Here is a 6,793-nt window from a genome sequence, read left to right on the forward strand (position 1 = left end):
GTTGCTGTCTTCACGCAGGTCTTGTACGAGGTCATCATCTTCATCGCCATCAAAGAGGTAGGCCTAGAAATCCTACAATATATTTGTGAACGGGTTCGTGCGCACCACCTTGTCTGACTGAGTGACTCTATACTAACCTCGCGTCTGTGAATTTTGTTTTTCTGCCGTTCTTGTTCGTTTTTCGTAGGGTTGAGGGTGTCCTTATTTGTAAATTATATTGTAGCGTTAGGTATATGGCTAGTAATATATGTTAGTCGAATTAGAGTCGTTTTTAATTATTACTTATTAACCCACTGGTCCTGAGAGCAAGAGATATCCACTCGTGCAGAGCTAGTACTCCGGCGCATTACGGTAGGTACTTTACCGCCCAAACAATTAGATTCAATTAAAAAAGCGACACACCAATATTCAGGGTGTTGCAATTATTTATGGCCTCAGGATGATCCTCTTCTTCATTCAACCCAGTACGTTGATCTCGAGAAATAAGTACACGTATTTAATTGCAATTGCTACTCACAAAACATTGTTTTACACAAATATAAATAATAATATACGGGTTCCAAAGGGTAATACACATTTGAAATTTTGATAGTTATCTTCTGTTACTTCTGGTCTTGGCGTTTTGCAACCAACCGCACATGATTCCCTTAATCATCTGGTCATTCGTCTCTGCAAATAATTTGCGTACAGCCACTGCACAGAAATGAAATAATAAATTAACTGTTCATTATTTGTAAAGAATTGTTTGTAAAATTACAGATGGTGATTAGTGTTGTGTAGTGATCGTTTGAGTGCGCATGTGTGAAGATATTTAAGGGACACGTCACGCGAGGACAGTAGTGATCGAGCGGCACGGAGAGCGGTGCCGTCGCTTGTTTAGTTATAGTCGTAGTATTAATAATTACGTTTGAACAAAATATATTGTTTGCGTCGAGTTACTGTTGCAACAGTACTCGAGGGTGGGTGATAGTGCAAACGTGCGAATTGAGCAATTCTTTATTAACTAAATCCCACTAACTTTTCATCTCTTAATTGACTAACGGCAATATCTTTTAGACTTTGTCTCACGTCCAGATTTAACTTAAACACCTTGTCTAAAGGTTTGGGTGGTCTACTGCCCGTGTAACGTGAAAGCGCATCTGCTATCATATTTTCCGGTCCCGATAATTCGGAATAGTATTCTTGTAAAATAAGGGCGTAACGCGCGATCCGTGAAAACAGTAACCGACACGTTTTCAAATATACCACGGCGCTGTTATCCGTATACAGTACCAACGGTCGCCCAAGAAGGTAAATTCTAAATTTCTGAAGCGCCCACACCACAGCCAACGCTTCCCGTTCATTGATGCTATACCTACGTTCGCGTTCCATAAGCAACCGACTCGCCAAAGCCACCACCTTCCTTTCACCGTCTACCACTTGAAATAATTGAGCCCCTAGGCCGACATCGCTAGCATCCGTATTTAAATAATACGGCAGGTCTTCTCTAGGGTGGAACAACAGCGTTTTTTCTGCTAATTTTGCCTTAATCGTATCAAATGCGTAATTGGAAGAGACTGAGCAAATTAAATAAAAGGTTAAAGAAGAGCAAGAAAAGCGTAAAGCGTACACGGTTTGACCAAATTAGGGTTCCACAACATAGACTGAATACAACAACTAACAGTCCCCTTTGCATGCCCATTAAGATCTACAATTACCTACCAAAGACCATTAAACACTTACCTTATTACCCGTTTAAAAGAGCAATAAGGAGATACCTTGTAGAAAACCCATACTATAATTTAAATGAATTCTTTGCCAGGTCAACTCTGTAATTCCAGATTATTATTTCTAGTTTTTTACTTATTTGTTGATTTTTCAATTATGTGTATGACGAATGTATGTAATCTTCAAATTACTAGGACATAATAAAGATATTGATTGATTGATTGATTGTATACCCAAATCCAGAACCTGAATGGCTAGCAATGAACATACATGAACCAAGGGATTTGTCAAAAGCTACCAAAATTGGTATTCTACAGAATGGTGGACAGATAACATCACGCACTACAAGACACAGAAAAGGTGAAACGATAAGTTTGTCAAATACACAACATGTTTTTGTGACAGTCATCGTTTAACATCAGAAGACATTAATTGTACAAATAATATATTCAGTTTTTCATGCAAATTGTTAAAGAAAGGTATCGCTGCAGATATCTATCACGAGAGGGCAAATATATTGAAATCCTCCTTTCCATGTACCATACATGAAGCTCAAAAGGGTATTACAAGGGTCAATTGTGAAACCACATTAAGTAATATGCTTACAATACTTAAAGTTGTAAGCTATACAGAAATTGTATGTGAAGGTGATTTTCACGAGGAAAAACAATATACTCGAAATTTTAACAAATTCGCTCTGCTAAGAGAGGGCTTAGAGAATTTGAAAAATGCCATTGTACCTGCGAGCCAGGAGTACAACAACATGTGCGCAAAATGTAATACTGCTGTTAGGCGTACTCCATTATATTCTAATATCATTTCATCGACGTGGCGCAAATTGCGGACGAACCGGGGATGGAGGAAACATCAAATATTCCGCTCGATACGATACCGCTACCGGGAACTATGGGACACTTTGTGGCCTTTTGCAAGCGTTGCGACAGTTCTTGGGAAGTGTACGACGATCTCTCTAAAAAAATAAGTAATGTTTCAGCGTCATCAATAGTTCATACGTTTTTGTTAATTTACAGTATTTAAATTTATTATGTTATATGTTATATTTTTACTTTAATAACATTTCCATTGAATCTAGAGTCTAGACTTTTAATTCCATAATGCATGGTTATAAAAATGTAACAAAGTCATTGCGTTGTCCTCTCCCCTTTCCTCTCCAAAAGAGAAAAATGCAGCAATGGCATTATTACTACATTTTATGTAATAATGTCACTAGCATGTGCAAATTTTGAACTATTCATTAACATAACACAAAGTGTTATATTAGGAGCCCAAAATGGGCACAAAACTATAATAAAAGAAAATTTCGGAAACATCAATATTGACACTACAGCGTGAAGTTGGAGTGTCATCAGAAAAAGTCGAATAACTCATAAACCTTATGAGCACAAAATTTTAAATTAGCAGCACAGATTAGCACAAAATGAGCACAAAATTATAGTGACAGAATATTTTGAAAATATCGATGTTGACACTTCAGCGTGAAGTTGGAGTGTCATTAGAAAAAGTCGAATAACTTATTAACCTGATGAGCACAAAATTTTAAATTAGCAGCACAAATTAGCACAAAATTATAGCAAAAAAATGTTGAAAATATAGATGTTGACACTCCAGCGTGAAGTTGGAGTTTCATCAGAGAAAGTCTAATTACTCATTAATCTGATGAGCACAAAATGTTTAATTAGCAGCACAAAATTATAGTAAAAGAAAATTTTAAAAATAGCTATGTTGACACTCCAGCGTGAAGTTGGAGTGTCATCTGAAAAAGTTGAATTACTCATTAACCTGATGAGCACAAAATTTTAAATTAGAACAAAATTATGAGATACTTAATTCCTTTCAAGTCGACACTCTTAACTTCACGGACCCCGGAATCAAGGAGTTCGATAGGAGATATAAGACGAAGTACCGTGAATATGTAAACCGGCAGAGAAAAGTGAAACCATTTATCAAGTTCAACACAGTCGTGGCAAGGCAAACGAACCCTAAAAAATTATCTCCACCATATCATCCAACTGGAATGAAGGTCATCAGTTAGGACGGCTGTAAGGTAACACTCCAACATCCAGACGGTCATTTCCAGATCCGACACCCCGCGCACCTGAAGAAGATCTTTTCTGAGAAAGGAGGAGATGTTGTGTAGTGATCGTTTGAGTGCGCATGTGTGGATTATTTGTGAAGCTATTCAAGGGACGCGTCACGCGAGGACAGTAGTGATCGAGCGGCACGGAGAGCGGTGCCGTCGCTCGTTTAGTTATATAGTCTAATTTGCTTTTACTAGTCCGAGATCTAATTAACCCCTCTAATTGTAGCGTCATTCTTTGTTTTCTTCACGTCAATCTTCAATTATAGTCCATTGCATTAAGGTAAACTGGAATGCGGTACGGTTTACGTAGAAAATAAGTAAGTGTAATTATAAATCTATGGTATGCCAAAGGATTTTAAATCCTCTAATAGGGAGAAAGAATGTCAATTAGAGTCATCTTCGCTTGCCGTTTGGACAAATGTAAACAACTTGCAGTTGACGCCTTAATACCTCTAATGCATCTGCAGTTCTCAAACTTTTAAACTTTACAGCAATTCATTGCAGAAGAGACGTTACCTGTTGCAACGTTGATACACAACTGAGCTTTTATTTAATACCGAGTATACTAGTATTTTATGGACAGACTTGTATGAATATAGAATACTTTTATTGCAAAAGATAAATTAACATTACATTATAAATTAATTTTTTTTTTTCTTTATTTCAAGTCGCCCTGACATCACAGGTCCTTAGCGACTACTATAATATAACTACAGAATTGGTGTCTTATATAAGATTACATATTATCGTCATGAGGAAGTATTTAACATTTTAGTTTTAATGACTTTAGCATTTCTTTTATTTGTAGTAGATGGATTTCTTGGTTAAGTGCCGTTTGTAGATGTGCTGGAATTTTAAATCTTCTTCTTGTCTGTTGAAGGTTAGCACAAGTGACAAGTATGTGGTTTACTGTAGCGTTTTCGTTGTAGTTTGGGGATTTTGTTGGGTTGGACTTGATCAGTAGGTGGCCGTGTGAGAAAGAAGTATGCCCTATTCGCAATCTTGTTAGAAAGCATTGGTCTTCCCTTCTCATGAGTCGAAGTCTCAGTTCACTAGTATTTTCACGGCAACTGTGCAATTTAGAATTGCCGTTGATCCAGAGTTCGTTCCATTGGCTGTAGATTACGAAGCCGTCCTGGGGCCACACACACATTTTATATAATAACTTCGAGTAAAATGTATTTCCATTAAAAGTAAGACATTTCGACAAAAAAGTGAAAACTTCGACAAAAACGTGAAAACTTCTACAAAAAAGTAGAAATTTCGACTAAATAATGAAAATTTCCACAAAAAACTAGAAATTTCCAATAAAAAGTAGAAATTTCTTTAATAATGTGAGAATTTTTACTAAAAAGTGGAAATTTCCACAAAAAAGTGGAATTTTCCACAAAAAAGTGGAAATTTCCACAAAAAACTAGAAATTTCCAATAAAAAGTAAAAATTTCTTTAATAATGTGAGAATTTTTACTAAAAATAAGAAATTTCCACAAAAAAGTGGAAATTTCCACAAAAAACTAGAAATTTTCAATAAAAAGTAAAAATTTCTTTAATAATGCGAGAATTTTTACTAAAAATAAGAAATTTCCACAAAAAAGTGGAAATTTCCACAAAAAACTAGAAATTTCTAATAAAAAGTAGAAATTTCTTTAATAATGTGAGAATTTTTACTAAAGAGTGGAAATTTCTACAAAAAACTAAAAATTTCGACTAAAAAGTTGAAATACCTACAAAAACGAAGATATTTCAACTATAAATTAGAAACTTTCATAAGAAAGTTTTTTTAACAAAATCCTTCTACGCCTTCTTAAAATGTTACCCTCGATATTACCTATACAACTACGCCTTCTTTAAGTGTTACCTATACAATTAGATATTTGTCGTGCTGTGCTAAAAATAGTGAGAAGTTCGTTGTAACGGTAAGTAGGCGGCCTATAATTTATATAGCAATCCAATATAGTAACATAAGTTTGAATATTCATAGATACCTAGGTATTTTAAGTCATCGTTAGATAACAAGCTATACTTTCAAGTTTTCCTAAACATTGAATGTGTTTACAGAGTTGCAATGGAACCGGAATTACAAGAGGTTTTGGAAAGCCGGGGCGTTGAGAGGGAGGTTATCGAAAAACTGAAAAGTGAAAGAGTAAGTGTACAAAATAATTTCCACGTTAGTTTAAGACAGTACATAGACATTCTTACGGCCCAGCCGTGCAAAATGCAATCATAATCCAAACCTAATGTCGGCTAATTAGAAAATCATCAAAATTATATACAAACATTGCAATGATACAAACCAGACATGGTCTGGATTTTTATATAGCTTTTTGTCAGTGGCGGCACTAGGCTTGAGTTTGACCAACTAGCCAATACAAGCAAAAATCGTAAAATACATAAGTTCGTAAAACTCCACTAATAAAGTTTAGGACAAAAATGTCAATTAACTATTAAGTTCAAATGCAAACAATTTACTGCAATTCTGCAAAGTATGGAGCAGACTAGATAAAATTATTACAAAAGATGTTTTATTTTAACCACATGTATTGGATACTTCAAACGAATGCCGAATCTTGTGCATATATCAGTATCAGTTAAGATAGTATATTATATTATTTCAAAGCGCACCGCGGCCGCGCCGCGCGTGATGAAATTGTGATGTTTTCGTTTTGCATTATCACAGCTATGTCAGCTACATAGTAGGTATAGTAGGCAAAAGCGGAAGTAATTTTTATGCAATCACTAAAATTATGTATGTGACATATACTGATCACAGAAAAGTATGAAATTACGCTCGTCATAAACAGATTAAGTAAGATTTTTACAAGAATATCAGAATTTTAGAACCTTAAATTACATATTGCATTTACACCATACCTGTACAGTAATTATAATATAAATCAGTGGTGCTCAAGCAGTAGCACGCGGACACCTGGTAGCCCGTGGTCTGTTCTTTAGGCGCCCCCAAACTTAATGAGTAGATAAACATAA

This window comes from Photinus pyralis, unplaced genomic scaffold (assembly GCF_008802855.1).
Source record: "Photinus pyralis isolate 1611_PpyrPB1 unplaced genomic scaffold, Ppyr1.3 Ppyr1.4_LG1, whole genome shotgun sequence".
Classification (NCBI taxonomy): Eukaryota; Metazoa; Arthropoda; class Insecta; order Coleoptera; family Lampyridae; genus Photinus; species Photinus pyralis.